This window comes from Thalia democratica, chromosome 9 (genome assembly GCF_965202585.1).
Source record: "Thalia democratica chromosome 9, ktThaDemo2.hap1.1, whole genome shotgun sequence".
NCBI lineage: Eukaryota > Metazoa > Chordata > Thaliacea > Salpida > Salpidae > Thalia > Thalia democratica.
In genome coordinates this window covers 40,191,988-40,213,572 of record NC_139173.1, presented here as the reverse complement: position 1 = coordinate 40,213,572, position 21,585 = coordinate 40,191,988, and positions in this window count along the sequence as shown.

Genomic DNA, 21,585 nt, shown 5'->3' with positions numbered 1-21,585 from the left:
AACTTCTACAACAACTATTTATATTTAATAAATAACATATAAAAAGACTTCTAATGGTCTGTAGTTCAGTAAATTTAGTTTTGTTGAATTATAAAGACTTTAAAAAAGTTTTACTATAGTCTAAACTTTGGCTAAAATTAACAAGTACGTGCTTTGTAAAACAAATACACATGTGTTTAATGTGCTTCAACTTCTACAACAACTATTTATTTTCAATAAATAACATATCAAAGACCTCCTAATGGTCTATAGTTTAGTAAGTTTATTTTTGTTTAATTATATAGACTCTAAAAAAGTATTACTATAGTCTAAACTTTGGCTAAAATTAACAAGTACGTGCTTTGTAAATCAAACACACATGTGTTTAATGCGCTTCAACTTCTACAATAACTATTTATTTTTAATAAATAACATGTCTAAAGACTCCTCAAGTTCTGTAGTTTAGTAAGTTTAGTTTTGTTTAATTATAAAGACTTTAAAAAAGTTTTATTATAGTCTAAACTTTGGCTAAAATTAACAAAAACGTGCTTTGTAAATCAAACACACATGTGTTTAATGCGCTTCAACTTCGACAATAACTAATTATTTTTAATAAATAACATGTCAAAAGACTCCTCAAGGTCTGTAGTTATGTAAGTTTAGTTTTGTTTAATTATAAAGACTTTAAAAAACTTTTATTTTAGTCTAAACTTTGGCTAAAATTAACAAGTACGTGCTTTGTAAAACAAACACACATGTGTTTAATGCGCCTCAACTTCTACAATAACTATTTATTTTTAATAAATAACATATCAAAAGACTCCTCAAGGTCTTTAGTTTTGAAAGTTTAGTTTTATTTTTATTATAAAGACTTTAAAAATCTTTTATTTTAGTCTAAACTTTGGCTAAAATTAACAAGTACGTGCTTTGTAAAACAAATACACATGTGTTTAATGTGCTTCAACTTCTACAACAACTATTTATTTTCAATAAATAACATATCAAAGACCTCCTAATGGTCTATAGTTTAGTAAGTTTATTTTTGTTTAATTATATAGACTCTAAAAAAGTATTACTATAGTCTAAACTTTGGCTAAAATTAACAAGTACGTGCTTTGTAAATCAAAAACACATGTGTTTAATGCGCTTCAACTTCTACAATAACTATTTATTTTTAATAAATAACATGTCTAAAGACTCCTCAAGGTCTGTAGTTATGTAAGTTTAGTTTTGTTTTTATTATAAAGACTTTTAAAATCTTTTATTTTAGTCTAAATTTTGGCTAATTTAACAAGTACGTGCTTTGCAAAACAAACACACATGTGTTTAATGCGCTTCAACTTCTACAACAACTATTTATATTTAATAAATAACATATAAAAAGACTTCTAATGGTCTGTAGTTCAGTAAATTTAGTTTTGTTGAATTATAAAGACTTTAAAAAAGTTTTACTATAGTCTAAACTTTGGCTAAAATTAACAAGTACGTGCTTTGTAAATCAAACACACATGTGTTTAATGCGCTTCAACTTCTACAAAAACTATTTATATTTAATAAATAACATATAAAAAGACTTCTAATGGTCTGTAGTTTAGTAAGTTTAATTTTGTTGAATTAAAAAGACTTTAAAAAAGTTTTACTATAGTCTAAACTTTGGCTAAAATTAACAAGTACGTGCTTTGTAAATCAAACACACATGTATTTAATGCGCTTCAACTTCTACAAAAACTATTTATATTTAATAAATAACATATAAAAAGACTTCTAATGGTCTGTAGTTTAGTAAGTTTAATTTTGTTGAATTAAAAAGACTTTAAAAAAGTTTTACTATAGTCTAAACTTTGGCTAAAATTAACAAGTACGTGCTTTGTAAATCAAACACACATGTGTTTAATGCGCTTCAACTTCTACAATAACTATTTATTTTTAATAAATAACACGTCAAAAGACTCCTCAAGGTCTTTAGTTTTGTAAGTTTAGTTTAGTTTTTATTACAAAGACTTTGAAAAACTTTTATTTTAGTCTAAACTTTGGCTAAAATTGACAAGAACGTGCTTTATAAATCAAACACACATGTGTTTAATGCGCTTCAACTTCTACAATAACTATTTATTTTTAATAAATAACGTATCAAAAGACTTCTCAAGGTCTGTAAATTTGTAAGTTTAGTTTTGTTTTTATTATAAAGACTTTAAAAAACTTTTATTTTAGTCAAAACTTTGGCTAAAATTAACAAGTACGTGCTTTGTAAATCAAACACACATGTATTTGATGCGCTCGAAGTTCTACAATAACTATTTATCTCTAATAAATAACATATCAAAAGACTCCTAAATGTCTTTAGTTTTGTAAGTTTAGTTTTGTTTTTATCATAAAGACTATAAAACACTTTTACTATAGTCTAAACTTTGGCTAAAATTAACAAGTACGTGCTTTGTAAATCAAACACACATGTGTTTAATGCGCTTCAACTTCTACAATAACTATTTATTTTTAATAAATAACATATAAAAAGACTCCTAATGGTCTGTAGTTTAGTAAGTTTAGTTTCGTTTAATTATAAAGACTTTAAAAAAGTTTTACTATAGTCTAAACTTTGGCTAAAATTAACAAGTACGTGCTTTGTAAAACAAACACACATGTGTTTAATGCGCTTCAACTTCTACAATAACTATTTATCTTTAATAAATAACATATCAAAAGACTCCTAAATGTCTTTAGTTTTGTAAGTTTAGTTTTGTTTTTATCATAAAGACTATAAAAAACTTTTATTTTAGTCTAAACTTTGGCTAAAATTAACAAGAACGGGCTTTGTAAATCAAACACACATGTGTTTAATGCGCTCCAACTAGTAGATTAACTATTTATTTTTAATAAATAATATATCAAAAGACTCCTTAAGGTCTGTAGTTTTGTAAGTTTAGTTTTGTTTTTATCATAAAAACTTTAAAAAACTTTTATTTTAGTCTAAACTTTGGCTAAAATTAACAAGTACGTGCTTTGTAAAGCAAATACACATGTGTTTAATGCGCTTATACTTCTACAACAACTATTTATTTTCAATAAATAACATATCAAAGAACTCCTATTGGTCTGTAGTTTAGTAAGTTTAGTTTTGTTTAAGTATAAAGACTTTAAAAAAGTTTTATTATAGTCTAAACTTTGGCTAAAGTTAATAAGTACCTGCTTTGTAAATCAAACACACATGTGTTTAATGCGCTTCAACTTCTACAATAACTATTTATCTTTAATAAATAACATATCTAAAGACTCCTAAATGTCTTTAGTTTTGTAAGTTTAGTTTTGTTTTTATCATAAAGACTTTAAAAAACTCTTATTTTAGTCTAAACTTTGGCTAAAATTAACAAGTACGTGCTTTGTAAAACAAACACACATGTGTTTAATGCGCTTCAACTTTTACAATAACTATTTATCTTTAATAAATAACATATCAAAAGACTCCTAAATGTCTTTAGTTTTGTAAGTTTAGTTTTGTTTTTATCATAAAGACTTTAAAAAACTCTTATTTTAGTCTAAACTTTGGCTAAAATTAACAAGTACGTGCTTTGTAAAACAAACACACATGTGTTTAATGCGCTTCAACTTTTACAATAACTATTTATTTTTAATAATTAACAAATCAAAAGACTCCTAATGGTCTGTAGTTTTGTAAGTTTAGTTTTGTTTTTGTCATAAGGACTTTAAAAAACTTTTATTATAGTCTAAACTTTGGCTAACATTAACAAGTACGTGCTTTGAAAAACAAGCACACATGTGTTTAATGCGCTTCAATTTCTACAATAACTATTTATTTCTAATAAATAACATATCAAAAGACTCCTAAATGTCTTTAGTTTTGTAAGTTTAGTTGTGTTTTTATCATAAAGACTATATAAAACTTTTATTATAGTCTAAACTTTGGCTAAAATTAACAAGTACATGCTTCGTAAAACAAATACACCTGTGTTCAATGCGCTTCAATTTCTACAATAACTATTTATTTTTAATAAATAACATATCAAAAGACTTCTAATGGTCTGTAGTTTTGTGAGGTTAGTTTTGTTTTTGTCATAAGGACTTTAAAAAACTTTTATTATAGTCTAAACTTTGGCTAAAATTAACAAGTACGTGCTTTGTAAAACAAATACACATGTGTTTAATGCGCTTCAACTTCTACAATAACTATTTATCTTTAATAAGTAACATATCAAAAGACTCTTAAATGTCTTTAGTTTTGTAAGTTTAGTTTTGTTTTTATAATAAAGACTTTAAAAAACTTTTATTTTAGTCTAAACTTTGGCTAAAATTAACAAGAACGGGCTTCGTGAAACAAACACACATGTTTTTATGCGCTTCAACTTAAACAAAAACTATTTATATTTAATAAATAACATATAAAAAGACTCCTAATGGTCTGTAGTTTTGTAAGTTTAGTTTTGTTTTTATTATAAAAACTTTAAAAAACTTTTATTATAGTCTAAACTTTGGCTAAAATTAACAAGTACATGCTTTGTAAATCAAACACACATGTGTTTAATGCGCTTCAACTTCTACAATAACTATTAATTTTCAATAAATAACATATCAAAAGACTCCTAAATGTCTTTAGTTTTGTAAGTTCAGTTTTGTTTTTATTATAAAGACTTTAAATGATTTTTATTATAGTCTAAACCAGGGTTTCCCAAACTCATTTACTAAATCGCCCCCTTTTCAGAAATTTAAAAAATAATCGCCCCCCAAGATTTTAAAAAGTAGTTTTTCTCTTGAGTACAAACTTTTGAGCCGAAAAATTTGTGTTCGAAATGTAATTTAGTCTGGTAGTTCTTATGCACGCACTTTTAGGCTGTGTTCAAAGTAGTTTACAGGGCTTGAGAAAATAAGTTACTGTTGTTTTCTTATAAGCTCAGTAAAGTGTATTAAATTACTTAAATATTAAAAAGCCTTGTGTAATCAATCCTGATGAAAAATGAATTGTTTTGAAACTAATGATACTTTTAGGGTATTGAAGGACAATTTTTGTAGTCAGCAGTTCATGTTTACTAAAAAATATTTTCTTGTTTCAACTCGTTAAAAAAATGTAATTGCTGGCTGCATAATTAAAAAAAAAAAACATATAGAAAACTAAAAAACTCAAGCATAATTGTAATATAATGATTTAATATTATTGTGATCTAGAAAATACTAAAGTAACTGAAAACCAAATTGAAAGCATCGAAAAACTAATTTTTTTTTGTTTTGCACAAGTAGTTTTCAAGTAACTTAGCGGGTCAAAATTTGATTGGATCTGGACCGTACGTTACCCCTTTTAAATTCTAACTGAAACCTGACATTATAACTATCTCTCATTTAACTAATTTCGGACATTTAGAAGTGAATACTAAGTAACTTATTTGAGCCACAAAAATACTTAAATTATTTTATAAATAGGCATATTCTAAAATTAAATACCAGAGATTAAAAAACTATAAAAGAATGAACAGATTATTTTACACATAATAAAATAAATATTGAAACACCATTGCTGATCCAGTTTTAGAAAGTTTGACTGACTGGTTTATTATCTCATGAAAAGTGATTTGATCAATAGCTTCTATTATTTTTTCAGTAATGATTAACTTCAATGCTAAGATATATTATTAGCAAGTTAATTGTAAAATTTAAAAATAAATTATAAACTTTTTAAATTATATGTTTTGTAGTAGAACACCATTAAATAATATTTGACTTTGAATAACCTTTAGGAAACTAAACCTTAATTTTAACATTTTTTTTCTTACTTTAAATTCAAAAAAATTCAAATGTTTTACAGTTAATTCTGTGAACAGAAAGTAATCAATTAAAGAATTCTTTTAATTATGCTAAAACTTTGTTTTGTAACTGTAGCAGTCTTTTTAATGGCTTATTAAATACTGTTTAATTTTATTTTTTCTTTAGTTTTTAGCCTATAATAATTTACCAGAAGAAAATAGTGTAAAACTAAAAGCTAGTGTTGAACTATTAAAATAAACAACATATTCTAATTGCTAATATATTAAAAATTAGATAAAACAAAAAACAGTTGTATTAATAGTTTAAAATTATTTAATATACAGATTTTCTAACAATTATAAATCATCTTAGAAAATAAAATTGAGTATAAATAATCTTTTAAATGGAAAATTTGAAGTCATTTCAAATAGAGACATCAAACCTATACTCTTTTAAAACAAAAAAAATTTTTTTAATAAAAAATTTAATTGTTGTCAAGGTTTTTTTTTTTTTATACAGATTAAACAAGTATAACAAAAATATGTCAAATAAGTTTCTTTCAAACAATTACTTTATCACTATGCTATAAAAACTTTTAGTGTAATGTAAATCGACAAATATAAACTACAGAATTAGCCAGGTCAAAACAAAGCTATTAACATATTTAAAACATAAACCATTTTATAAATACAGTAGACTTCCTCTTCAGTTCGCACTTTGAACAAAATCAAAAAAATTAAACTCAAAATTTATTACCATTTTTTTACAAAATGATAAATTTAAATATGTTATATGCAATAACGTTATGAATAATTATGAAATCAATTAAAACATAAGACAAACATTCATAAAAAAAAAGATCTTTATAAGATTTTAAGTATTGAGTATTTTTTGTTTCATTATTACTTAGTTAGTAATAAACTTTATTTAAGTTAAATTTAAGAAAATATAAATTTGCACTTTTTTTTTGGGTAAAAAGTGCGAACTTAAGAGGAAGTCTACCGTAATAAATATTTATTAGACATTATGCAAACCTGTTATAGAATAAATAACTTAAAACAACTTTTAATATAAAAAGACTACTTAAATACAATATAAACCAGGTTAAATAAGAAGTATTTTAAAAGATCAAATAAAAAAATAAAACTTTCGTAAAATAATCTGCTACTGAATTCTAATATAATGCGAAGGATGAGGTTCATGAATGCTTGCAAGTTTTTCTAATCTGATTCTAAATCAGTCAAATAAAGCCTCAATTCATCTCTTTTACAAATATCTAGATTAGATATTTTGCTTAAGATTTTGATAACTAAACTGAAAGCTTTCTCAACAACATAGCTAAAAGGAAAAACTATACACCACAATCTAAATTCCTCTCAAAGGATTGGATACTTTTGCCTTAGTTTTTGTTGAGTCCAAAAGCTTTCATATCGTTCTTTAGAAAAATTACTTTAAGTTCAAGGTCAATTTGTAAGTCTGAGAAGGTTTCCTGTAGGTCGTTTACTTCAAAAAGATCTGCCACGAAGGGATTCATATTTTTATCTATATGATAGCTTTTTTGTGTCAAATTGAAATTTTACTTCTTAATATGTTGAAATTGTTGAAAATTCCAGATTTTTTAGATTGTTTTTTTTGCCTAAATTGTCAAATTCCAGGTTTTTCTAGGTAAATTGGCAACCCTGTATAGTTTTATTTCTTAGTCTAACTTAATGACTTTTCGAAAAACAATTGAAAATATTATAGGTGATAGTTAATATAGAAAACATAGATTTTTACAAACCATTTACGATCCTAAATAACATATATGTAAGGTTAAAAAATAGTGAGAGGAATTCCGGTCGTCTATGGTCTATGTAATTGTTAAATAAGAAAATATATAATTGAAAATATTTGGTTAACTTGAAAATAGGAGTCATAATGACTTGATTTTTTTCTCTATATTTTACATAAACGCGAAAAACTTTTTTGTTTAAGTTTTACCTCAGGGTCAAATATTTAATAGCAAGCTAAAATTAATAAAATAGCAAGATAAAAAGTAAAAATTTTATGATAACCCAAAATTTTAAAATCGGCCCCTTTTCGCCCCCTTACTAGTTATCGCCCACCCTTTCGCCCCCTTAGTAATTATCGCCCCCCGAATGACTAAAATCGCCCCCAGGGGGGCGATATCGCCCACTTTGGGAAACCCTGGTCTAAACTTTGGCTAAAATTAACAAGTACGTGCTTTGTAAAACAAACACACATGTGTTTAATGCGCTTCAACTTCTACAATAACTATTTATTTTTAATAAATAACATATCAAAAGACTACTCAAGGTCTTTAGTTTTGTAAGATTAGTTTTATTTTTATTATAAAGACTTTAAAATCTTTTATTTTAGTCTAAACTTTGGCTAAAATTAACAAGTACGTGCTTTGTAAAACAAATACACATGTGTTTAATGCGCTTCAACTTCTTCAACAACTATTTATTTTCAATAAATAACATATCAAAGAACTCCTAATGGTCTGTAGTTTAGTAAGTTTAGTTTTGTTTAATAATAAAGACTTAAAAAAAGTTTTATTGTAGTCTAAACTTTGGCTAAAATTAACAAGTACGTGCTGTGTAAATCAATCACACATGTGTTTAATGCGCTTCAACTTCTACAATAACTATTTATCTTTAATAAATAACATATCAAAAGACTCTTAAATGTCTTTAGTTTTGTAAGTTTAGTTTTGTTTTTATCATAAAGACTATAAAAAACTTTTATTATAGTCTAAACTTTGGCTAAAATTAACAAGTACGTGCTTTGTAAAACAAACACACATGTATTTAATGCGCTTCAACTTCTACAATAACTATTTTTTTATAATAAATAACATATCAAAAGACTCCTCAAGGTCTTTAGTTTAGTAAGTTTAGTTTTATTTTTATTATAAAGACTTTAAAATCTTTTATTTTAGTCTAAACTTTGGCTAAAATTAACAATAACGTGCTTTGTAAAACAAATACACATGTGTATAATGCGCTTCAACTTCTTCAACAACTATTTATTTTCAATAAATAACATATCAAAGAACTCCTAATGGTCTGTAGTTTAGTAAGTTTAGTTTTGTTTAATTATAAAGACTTTAAAAAAGTTTTACTATAGTCTAAACTTTGGCTAAAATTAACAAGTACGTGCTTTGTAAATCAAACACACATGTGTTTAATGCGCTTCAACTTCTACAACAACTATTTATATTCAATAAATAACATATAAAGGGCTTCTAATGGTCTGTAGTTTAGTAAGTTTAGTTTTGTTGAATTATAATGACTTTAAAAAAGTTTTACTATAGTCTAAACTTTGGCTATAATTAACAAGTACGTGCTTTGTAAATCAAAAACACATGTGTTTAATGCGCTTCAACTTCTACAATAACTATTTATTTTTAATAAATAACATGTCAAAAAAATCCTCAAGGTCTTTAGTTTTGTAAGTTTAGTTTTGTTAATATTATAAAGACTATAAAAAACTCTTATTTTATTCTAAACTTTGGCTAAAATTAACAAGTACGTGCTTTGTAAAACAAACACACATATGTTTAATGCGCTTCAACTTCTACAATAACTATTTATTTTTAATAAATAACATATCAAAAGACTCTTAATGGTCTGTAGTTTTAAGAGTTTAGTTTTGTTTTTGTCATAAGGACTTTAAAAAACTTTTATTTTAGTCTAAACTTTGGCTAAAATTAACAAGAACGGGCTTTGTGAAACAAACACACATGTTATTAATGCGATTCAACTTCTACAATAACTATTTATCTTTAATAAATAACATATGAAAATGTTCCTAATGGTCTTAAGTTTTGTAAGTTTAGTTTTGTTTTTATTATAAAGACTTTAAATGATTTCTATTATAATCTAAATTTTGGCTAAAATTAACAAGAACGGGCTTTGTAAAACAAACACACATGTGTTTAATGCGCTTCAACTTCTACAACAACTATTTATCTTTTATTAATAACATATCAAAAGACTCCTAAATGTCTTTAGTTTTGTAAGTTTAGTTTTGTTTTTGTCATAAAGACTATAAAAAACTTTTATTTTAGTCTAAACTTTGGCTAAAATTAACAAGTACGTGCTTTGTAAAACAAATACACATGTGTTTAATGCGCTTCAACTTCTTCAACAACTATTTATTTTCAATAAATAACATATCAAAGAACTCCTAATGGTCTGTAGTTTAGTAAGTTTAGTTTTGTTTAATTATAAATACTTTAAAAAAGTTTTACTATAGTCTAAACTTTGGCTAAAATTAACAAGTACGTGCTTTGTAAATCAAACACACATGTGTTTAATGCGCTTCAACTTCTACAACAACTATTTATATTTAATAAATAACATATAAAAAGACTTCTAATGGTCTGTAGTTTAGTAAGTTTAGTTTTGTTGAATTATAAAGACTTTAAAAAAGTTTTACTATAGTCTAAACTTTGGCTATAATTAACAAGTACGTGCTTTGTAAATCCAACACACATCTGTTTAATGCGCTTCAACTTCTACAATAACTATTTATTTTTAATAAATAACATGTCAAAAAAATCCTCAAGGTCTTTAGTTTTGTAAGTTTAGTTTTGTTAATATTATAAAGACTTTAAAAAACTTTTATTTTAGTCTAAACTTTGGCTAAAATTAACAAGTACGTGCTTTATAAATCAAACACACATGTGTTTAATGCGCTTCAACTTCTACAATAACTATTTATTTTTAATAAATAACATGTCAAAAAACTCCTCAAGGTCTGTAGTTTTGTAAGTTTAGTTTTGTTTTTATTATAAAGACTTTAAAAAACTTTTATTTTAGTCTAAACTTTGGCTAAAATTAACAAGAACGGGCTTTGTAAAACAAACACACATGTTTTTAATGCGCTCCAACTTCTACAACAACTATTTATCTCTAACAAATAACAAATCAAAAGACTCCTAAATGTCTTTAGTTTTGTAAGTTTAGTTTTGTTTTTATCATAAAGACTATAGAATACTTTTACTATAGTCTAAACTTTGGCTAAAATTAACAAGTCAGGCTTTGTAAATCAAACACACATGTGTTTAATACGCTTCAACTTCTACAATAACTATTTATTTTTAATAAATAACATTTCAAAAGACTTCTCAAGGTATGTAGTTTTGTAAGTTTAGTTTTGTTTTTATTATAAAGACTTTGAAAAACTTTTATTTTAGTCTAAACTTTGGCTAAAATTAACAAGTACGTGCTTTGTAAAACAAATACATATGTGTTTAATGCGCTTCAACTTTTACCACAACTGTTTATATTCAATAAATAACATATAAAAAGACTCCTAAATGTCTTTAGTTTTGTAAGTTTAGTTTTGTTTTTATCATAAAGACTATAAAAAACTTTTATTTTAGTCTAAACTTTGGCTACTATTAACAAGTACGTGCTTTGTAAATCAAACACACATGTGTTTAATGCGCTTCAACTTCTACAATAACTATTTAACTTTAATAAATAACATATCTAAAGACTCCTAAATGTCTTTAGTTCTGAAAGTTTAGTTTTGTTTTTATCATAAAGACTTTAAAAAACTTTCATTTTAGTCTAAACTTTGGCTAAAATTAACAAGAACGGGCTTTGTAAAACAAACACACATGTGTTTAATGCGCTTCAACTTCTACAATAACTATTTATTTTTAATAAATAATATATCAAAAGACTCCTTAAGGTCTGTAGTTTTGTAATTTTAGTTTTGTTTTTATTATAAAGACTTTAAAAAACTTTTACTTTAATCTAAACTTTGGCTAAAATTAACAAGTACGTGCTTTGTAAATCAAACACACATGTGTTTAATGCGCTTCAACTTCTACAACAACTATTTATTTTCAATAAATAACATATCAAAGAACTCCTAATGGTCTGTAGTTTAGTAAGTTAAGTTTTGTTTAATTATAAAGACTTTAAAAAAGTTTTATTATAGTCTAAACTTTGGCTAAAATTAACAAGTACGTGCTTTGTAAATCAAACACACATGTGTTTAATACGCTTCAACTTCTACAATAACTATTTATTTTTAATTAATAACATATTAAAACACTCGTATTGGTCTGTAGTTTTGTAAGTTTAGTTTTGTTTTTATTATAAAGACTTAAATAAAACTTTTCTTATAGATTAAACTTTGGCTAAAATTAACAAGTACGTGCTTTAAAAAACAAACACACATACGTTTAATGCGCTTCAACTTCTACAATAACTATTTATTTTCAATAATTAACATATGAAAATGTTCCTAATGGTCTTAAGTTTTGTAAGTTTAGTTTTGTATTTGTCATAAAGACTTAAAAAAACTTTAATTATAGTCTAAACTTTGGCTAAAATTAACAAGTACGTGCTTTATAAAACAAACACACATGTGTTTAATGCGCTTCAATTTCTACAATAACTATTTATTTTTAATAAATAACATATGAAAATGTTCCTAATGGTCTTAAGTTTTGTAGTTTAGTTTTGTTTTCATCATAAAGACTTAAAAAAACTTTGATTATAGTCTAAACTTTGGCTAAAATTAAAAAGTACGTGCTTTGTAAATCAAACACACATGTGTTTAATAAGCTTCAACTTCTACAACAACTATTTATTTTCAATAAATAACATATCAAAGAACTCCTAATGGTCTGTAATTTTGTAAGTTTAGTTTTGTTTTTATTATAAAGACTTTAAAAAACTTTTATTTTAGTCAAACTTTGGCTAAAATTAACAAGTACGTGCTTTGTAAAAGAAATACACATGTGTTTAATGCGCTTCAACTTCTACAATAACTATTTATCTTTAATGAATAACATATAAAAAGACTTCTAATGGTCTGTAGTTTAGTAAGTTTAGTTTTGTTTAATTATAAAGACTTTAAAAAAGTTTTATTATAGTCTAAACTTTGGCTAAAATTAAAAAGTACGTGCTTTGTAAAACAAACACACATATGTATAATGCGCTTAAACTTCTACAACAACTATTTATATTTAATAAATAACATATAAAAAGACTCCTAAATGTCTTTAGTTTTGTAAGTTTAGTTTTGTTTTTATCATAAAGACTATAAAAAACTTTTATTTTAGTCTAAACTTTGGCTAATATTAACAAGTACGTGCTTTGTAAATCAAACACACATGTGTTTAATGCGCTTCAACTTCTACAATAACTATTTAACTTTAATAAATAACATATCTAAAGACTCCTAAATGTCTTTAGTTCTGAAAGTTTAGTTTTGTTTTTATCATAAAGACTTTAAAAAACTTTCATTTTAGTCTAAACTTTGGCTAAAATTAACAAGAACGGGCTTTGTAAAACAAACACACATGTGTTTAATGCGCTTCAACTTCTACAATAACTATTTATTTTTAATAAATAATATATCAAAAGACTCCTTAAGGTCTGTAGTTTTGTAATTTTAGTTTTGTTTTTATTATAAAGACTTTAAAAAACTTTTACTTTAATCTAAACTTTGGCTATAATTAACAAGTACGTGCTTTGTAAATCCAACACACATCTGTTTAATGCGCTTCAACTTCTACAATAACTATTTATTTTTAATAAATAACATGTCAAAAAAATCCTCAAGGTCTCTAGTTTTGTAAGTTTAGTTTTGTTAATATTATAAAGACTTTAAAAAACTTTTATTTTAGTCTAAACTTTGGCTAAAATTAACAAGTACGTGCTTTATAAATCAAACACACATGTGTTTAATGCGCTTCAACTTCTACAATAACTATTTATTTTTAATAAATAACATGTCAAAAAACTCCTCAAGGTCTGTAGTTTTGTAAGTTTAGTTTTGTTTTTATTATAAAGACTTTAAAAAACTTTTATTTTAGTCTAAACTTTGGCTAAAATTAACAAGAACGGGCTTTGTAAAACAAACACACATGTGTTTAATGCGCTCCAACTTCTACAACAACTATTTATCTCTAACAAATAACATATCAAAAGACTCCTAAATGTCTTTAGTTTTGTAAGTTTAGTTTTGTTTTTATCATAAAGACTATAGAATACTTTTACTATAGTCTAAACTTTGGCTAAAATTAACAAGTCAGGCTTTGTAAATCAAACACACATGTGTTTAATACGCTTCAACTTCTACAATAACTATTTATTTTTAATAAATAACATTTCAAAAGACTTCTCAAGGTATGTAGTTTTGTAAGTTTAGTTTTGTTTTTATTATAAAGACTTTGAAAAACTTTTATTTTAGTCTAAACTTTGGCTATAATTAACAAGTTCGTGCTTTGTAAAACAAAAACATATGTGTTTAATGCGCTTCAACTTTTACCACAACTGTTTATATTTAATAAATAACATATAAAAAGACTCCTAAATGTCTTTAGTTTTGTAAGTTTAGTTTTGTTTTTATCATAAAGACTATAAAAAACTTTTATTTTAGTCTAAACTTTGGCTAATATTAACAAGTACGTGCTTTGTAAATCAAACACACATGTGTTTAATGCGCTTCAACTTCTACAATAACTATTTAACTTTAATAAATAACATATCTAAAGACTCCTAAATGTCTTTAGTTCTGAAAGTTTAGTTTTGTTTTTATCATAAAGACTTTAAAAAACTTTCATTTTAGTCTAAACTTTGGCTAAAATTAACAAGAACGGGCTTTGTAAAACAAACACACATGTGTTTAATGCGCTTCAACTTCTACAATAACTATTTATTTTTAATAAATAATATATCAAAAGACTCCTTAAGGTCTGTAGTTTTGTAATTTTAGTTTTGTTTTTATTATAAAGACTTTAAAAAACTTTTACTTTAATCTAAACTTTGGCTAAAATTAACAAGTACGTGCTTTGTAAAACAAACACACATGTGTTTAATGCGCTTCAACTTCTACAACAACTATTTATTTTCAATAAATAACATATCAAAGAACTCCTAATGGTCTGTAGTTTAGTAAGTTAAGTTTTGTTTAATTATAAAGACTTTAAAAAAGTTTTATTATAGTCTAAACTTTGGCTAAAATTAACAAGTACGTGCTTTGTAAATCAAACACACATGTGTTTAATACGCTTCAACTTCTACAATAACTATTTATTTTTAATTAATAACATATTAAAACACTCGTATTGGTCTGTAGTTTTGTAAGTTTAGTTTTGTTTTTATTATAAAGACTTAAATAAAACTTTTCTTATAGATTAAACTTTGGCTAAAATTAACAAGTACGTGCTTTAAAAAACAAACACACATACGTTTAATGCGCTTCAACTTCTACAATAACTATTTATTTTCAATAATTAACATATGAAAATGTTCCTAATGGTCTTAAGTTTTGTAAGTTTAGTTTTGTATTTGTCATAAAGACTTAAAAAAACTTTAATTATAGTCTAAACTTTGGCTAAAATTAACAAGTACGTGCTTTATAAAACAAACACACATGTGTTTAATGCGCTTCAATTTCTACAATAACTATTTATTTTTAATAAATAACATATGAAAATGTTCCTAATGGTCTTAAGTTTTGTAGTTTAGTTTTGTTTTCATCATAAAGACTTAAAAAAACTTTGATTATAGTCTAAACTTTGGCTAAAATTAAAAAGTACGTGCTTTGTAAATCAAACACACATGTGTTTAATAAGCTTCAACTTCTACAACAACTATTTATTTTCAATAAATAACATATCAAAGAACTCCTAATGGTCTGTAATTTTGTAAGTTTAGTTTTGTTTTTATTATAAAGACTTTAAAAAACTTTTATTTTAGTCAAACTTTGGCTAAAATTAACAAGTACGTGCTTTGTAAAAGAAATACACATGTGTTTAATGCGCTTCAACTTCTACAATAACTATTTATCTTTAATGAATAACATATAAAAAGACTTCTAATGGTCTGTAGTTTAGTAAGTTTAGTTTTGTTTAATTATAAAGACTTTAAAAAAGTTTTATTATAGTCTAAACTTTGGCTAAAATTAAAAAGTACGTGCTTTGTAAAACAAACACACATATGTATAATGCGCTTAAACTTCTACAACAACTATTTATATTTAATAAATAACATATAAAAAGACTCCTAAATGTCTTTAGTTTTGTAAGTTTAGTTTTGTTTTTATCATAAAGACTATAAAAAACTTTTATTTTAGTCTAAACTTTGGCTAATATTAACAAGTACGTGCTTTGTAAATCAAACACACATGTGTTTAATGCGCTTCAACTTCTACAATAACTATTTAACTTTAATAAATAACATATCTAAAGACTCCTAAATGTCTTTAGTTCTGAAAGTTTAGTTTTGTTTTTATCATAAAGACTTTAAAAAACTTTCATTTTAGTCTAAACTTTGGCTAAAATTAACAAGAACGGGCTTTGTAAAACAAACACACATGTGTTTAATGCGCTTCAACTTCTACAATAACTATTTATTTTTAATAAATAATATATCAAAAGACTCCTTAAGGTCTGTAGTTTTGTAATTTTAGTTTTGTTTTTATTATAAAGACTTTAAAAAACTTTTACTTTAATCTAAACTTTGGCTAAAATTAACAAGTACGTGCTTTGTAAAACAAACACACATGTGTTTAATGCGCTTCAACTTCTACAACAAATATTTATTTTCAATAAATAACATATCAAAGAACTCCTAATGGTCTGTAGTTTAGTAAGTTAAGTTTTGTTTAATTATAAAGACTTTAAAAAAGTTTTATTATAGTCTAAACTTTGGCTAAAATTAACAAGTACGTGCTTTGTAAATCAAACACACATGTGTTTAATACGCTTCAACTTCTACAATAACTATTTATTTTTAATTAATAACATATTAAAACACTCGTATTGGTCTGTAGTTTTGTAAGTTTAGTTTTGTTTTTATTATAAAGACTTAAATAAAACTTTTCTTATTGATTAAACTTTGGCTAAAATTAACAAGTACGTGCTTTAAAAAACAAACACACATACGTTTAATGCGCTTCAACTTCTACAATAACTATTTATTTTCAATAATTAACATATGAAAATGTTCCTAATGGTCTTAAGTTTTGTAAGTTTAGTTTTGTATTTGTCATAAAGACTTAAAAAAACTTTAATTATAGTCTAAACTTTGGCTAAAATTAACAAGTACGTGCTTTATAAAACAAACACACATGTGTTTAATGCGCTTCAATTTCTACAATAACTATTTATTTTTAATAAATAACATATGAAAATGTTCCTAATGGTCTTAAGTTTTGTAGTTTAGTTTTGTTTTCATCATAAAGACTTAAAAAAACTTTGATTATAGTCTAAACTTTGGCTAAAATTAAAAAGTACGTGCTTTGTAAATCAAACACACATGTGTTTAATAAGCTTCAACTTCTACAACAACTATTAATTTTCAATAAATAACATATCAAAGAACTCCTAATGGTCTGTAATTTTGTAAGTTTAGTTTTGTTTTTATTATAAAGACTTTAAAAAACTTTTATTTTAGTCAAACTTTGGCTAAAATTAACAAGTACGTGCTTTGTAAAAGAAATACACATGTGTTTAATGCGCTTCAACTTCTACAATAACTATTTATCTTTAATGAATAACATATAAAAAGACTTCTAATGGTCTGTAGTTTAGTAAGTTTAGTTTTGTTTAATTATAAAGACTTTAAAAAAGTTTTATTATAGTCTAAACTTTGGCTAAAATTAAAAAGTACGTGCTTTGTAAAACAAACACACATATGTATAATGCGCTTAAACTTCTACAACAACTATTTATTTTAAATAAATAACATATCAAAAGACTGCGTTAGTCTATATTTTTGTAAGTTTAGTTGTGTTTTTATCATAAAGACTTTAAAAAACTTTTATTATAGTCTAAACCTGGCTAAAATTTACAAGTACGTGCTTTGTAAAACAAACACACATGTGTTTAATGCGCTTCAACTTCTACAATAACTATTTTTTTTTTAATAAATAACATATCAAAACACTCGTATTGGTCTGTAGTTGTGTAAGTTTAGTTTTATTTTATCATAAAGTCTTTAAAAAACTTTTATTTTAGTCTAAACTTTGGCTAATATTAACAAGTACGTGCTTTGTAAATCAAACACACATGTGTTTAATGCGATTCAACTTCTACAATAACTATTTATCTTTAATAAATTACATATCAAAAGACTCCTAAATGTCTTTAGTTTTGTAAGTTTAGTTTTTTTTTTATTATAAAGACTTTAAAAAACTTTTATTTTAGTCTAAACTTTGGCTAAAATTAACAAGTACGTGCTTTGTAAAACAAACACACATGTGTTTAATGCGCTTCAACTTCTACAATAACTATTTATCTTCAATAAATAACATATCAAAAGACTCCTCAAGGTCTGTAGTTTTGTAAGTTTAGTTTTGTTTTTATTATAAAGACTTTAAAACACTTTTTTTAGTCTAAACTTTGGCTAAAATCAACAAGAACGGGCTTTGTAAATCAAACACACATGTGTTTAATGCGCTTTAACTTCTACAACAACTATTTATATTTAATAAATAACATATAAAAAGACTTCTAATGGTCTGTAGTTTAGTAGGTTTAGTTTTGTTGAATTATAAAGACTTTAAAAAAGTTTTACTATAGTCTAAACTTTGGCTATAATTAACAAGTACGTGCTTTGTAAATCCAACACACATCTGTTTAATGCGCTTCAACTTCTACAATAACTATTTATTTTTAATAAATAACATGTCAAAAAAATCCTCAAGGTCTTTAGTTTTGTAAGTTTAGTTTTGTTAATATTATAAAGACTTTAAAAAACTTTTATTTTAGTCTAAACTTTGGCTTAAATTAACAATAACGTGCTTTGTAAAACAAATACACATGTGTTTAATGCGCTTCAACTTCTTCAACAACTATTTATTTTCAATAAATAACATATCAAAGAACTCTTAATGGTCTGTAGTTTAGTAAGTTTAGTTTTGTTTAATTATAAAGACTTTAAAAAAGTTTTACTATAGTCTAAACTTTGGCTAAAATTAACAAGTACGTGCTTTGTAAATCAAACACACATGTGTTTAATGCGCTTCAACTTCTACAACAACTATTTATATTTAATAAATAACATATAAAAAGACTTCTAATGGTCTGTAGTTTAGTATGTTTAGTTTTGTTGAATTATAAAGACTTTAAAAAAGTTTCACTATAGTCTAAACTTTGGCTATAATTAACAAGTACGTGCTTTGTAAATCAAACACACATGTGTTTAATGCGCTTCAACTTCTACAATAACTATTTATTTTTAATAAATAACATGTCAAAAAAATCCTCAAGGTCTTTAGTTTTGTAAGTTTAGTTTTGTTAATATTATAAAGACTTTAAAAAACTTTTATTTTAGTCTAAACTTTGGTTAAATTAACAAGAACGTGCTTTATAAATCAAACACACATGTGTTTAATGCGCTTCAACTTCTACAATAACTATTTATTTTTAATAATTAACATGTCAAAAAACTCCTCAAGGTCTGTAGTTTTGTAAGTTTAGTTTTGTTTTTATTATAAAGACTTTAAAAAACTTTTATTTTAGTCTAAACTTTGGCTAAAATTTACAAGAACGGGCTTTGTAAAACAAACACACATGTATTTAATGCGCTTCAACTTCTACAATAACTATTTATCTCTAATAAATAACATATCAAAAGACTCCTAAATATCTTTAGTTTTGTAAGTTTAGTTTTGTTTTTATCATAAAGACTATAAAATACTTTTACTATAGTCTAAACTTTGGCTAAAATTAACAAGTACGTGCTTTGTAAAACAAACACACATGTGTTTAATGCGCTTCAACTTCTACAATAACTATTTATTTTTAATAAATAACATTTCAAAAGACTTCTCAAGGTATGTAGTTTTGTAAGTTTAGTTTTGTTTTTATTATAAAGACTTTGAAAAACTTTTATTTTAGTCTAAACTTTGGCTAAAATTAACAAGTACGTGCTTTGTAAAACAAATACATATGTGTTTAATGCGCTTCAACTTTTACAAGAACTATTTATATTTAATAAATAACATATAAAAAGACTCCTAAATGTCTTTAGTTTTGTAAGTTTAGTTTTGTTTTTATCATAAAGACTATAAAAAACTTTTATTTTAGTCTAAACTTCGGCTAAAATTAACAAGAACGGGCTTTGTAAAACAAAAACACATGTATTTAATGCGCTTCAACTTCTACAATAACTGTTTATCTTGGATAAATAACATATCAAAAGTTTCCTAAATGTCTTTAGTTTTGTAAGTTTAGTTTTGTTTTTATTATAAAGACTTTAAAAAACTTTTATTTTAGTCTTAACTTTAGCTAAAATTAACAAGTACGTCCTTCGTGAAACATACACACATGTGTTTAATGCGCTTCGACTTCTACAAAAACTATTTATATTTAATAAATAACATATAAAAAGACTCCTAATGGTCTGTAGTTTTGTAAGTTTAGTTTTGGTATAGTTATAGAGACTTTAAAAAACTTTTATTATAGTCTAAACTTTGGCTAAAATTAACAAGTACGTGCTTTGTAAATCAAACACACATGTGTTTAATGCGCTCCAACTTCTAGATTAACTATTTATTTTTAATAAATAATATATCAAAAGACTCCTTAAGGTCGGTAGTTTTGTAAGTTTAGTTTTGTTTTTATCGTAAAGACTTTAAAAAACTTTTATTTTAGTTTAAACTTTGGCTAAAATTAACAAGTACTTCATTGGTAAAACAAATACACATGTGTTTAATGCGCTTCAACTTCTACAACAACTATTTATTTTCAATAAATAACATATCAAAGAACTCCTAATGGTCTGTAGTTTAGTAAGTTTAGTTTTGTTTAATTATAAAGACTTTAAAAAAGTTTTATTATAGTCTAAACTTTGGCTAAAGTTAACAAGTACGCGCTTTGTAAATCAAACACACATGTGTTTAATGCGCTTCAACTTCTACAATAACTATTTATCTTTAATAAATAACATATCGAAAGACTCCTAAATGTCTTTAGTTTTGTAAGTTAGTTTTTTTTTTTACATAAAGACTATAAAAAACTTTTATTATAGTCTAAACTTTGGCTAAAATTAACAAGCACGTGCTTTGTAAAACAAACACACATGTGTTAAATGCGCTTCAACTTCAATAATAACTATTTATCTTTAATAAATAACATATCAAAAGACTCCTAAATGTCTAAAGTTTTGTAAGTTTAGTTGTGTTTTTATCATAAAGACTATATAAAACTTTTATTATAGTCTAAACTTTGGCTAAAATTAACAAGTACATCCTTTGTAAAACAAACACACCTGTGTTCAATGCGCTTCAATTTCTACAATAACTATTTATTTTTAATAAATAACATATCAAAAGACTCCTAATCGTCTGTAGTTTTGTAAGTTTAGTTTTGATTTTGTCATAAAGACTTCAAAAAACTTTTATTATAGTCTAAACTACGGCTAAAATTAACAAGTACGTGCTTTGTAAATCAAACACACATGTGTTTAATGCGCTTCAACTTCTACAATAACTATTGATCTTTAAAAAATAACATGTCAAAAGACTCCTCAAGGTCTTTAGTTTTGTAAGTTTAGTTTTGTTTTTATCATAAAGACTATAAAAAACTTTTATTTTAGTCTAAACTTTGGTTAAAATTAAAAAGAACGGGCTTTGTAAAACAAAAACACATGTGTTTAATGCGCTTCAACTTCTACAATAACTATTTATCTTTAATAAATAACATATCAAAAGACTCCTAAATGTCTTTAGTTTTGTAAGTTTAGTTTTGTTTTTAATATAAAGACTTTAAAAAACTTTTTTTTTAGTCTAAACTTTGGCTAAAATTAACAAGTACGTGCTTTGTAATACAAACACACATTTGTTTAATGCGCTCGAACTTCTACAACAACTATT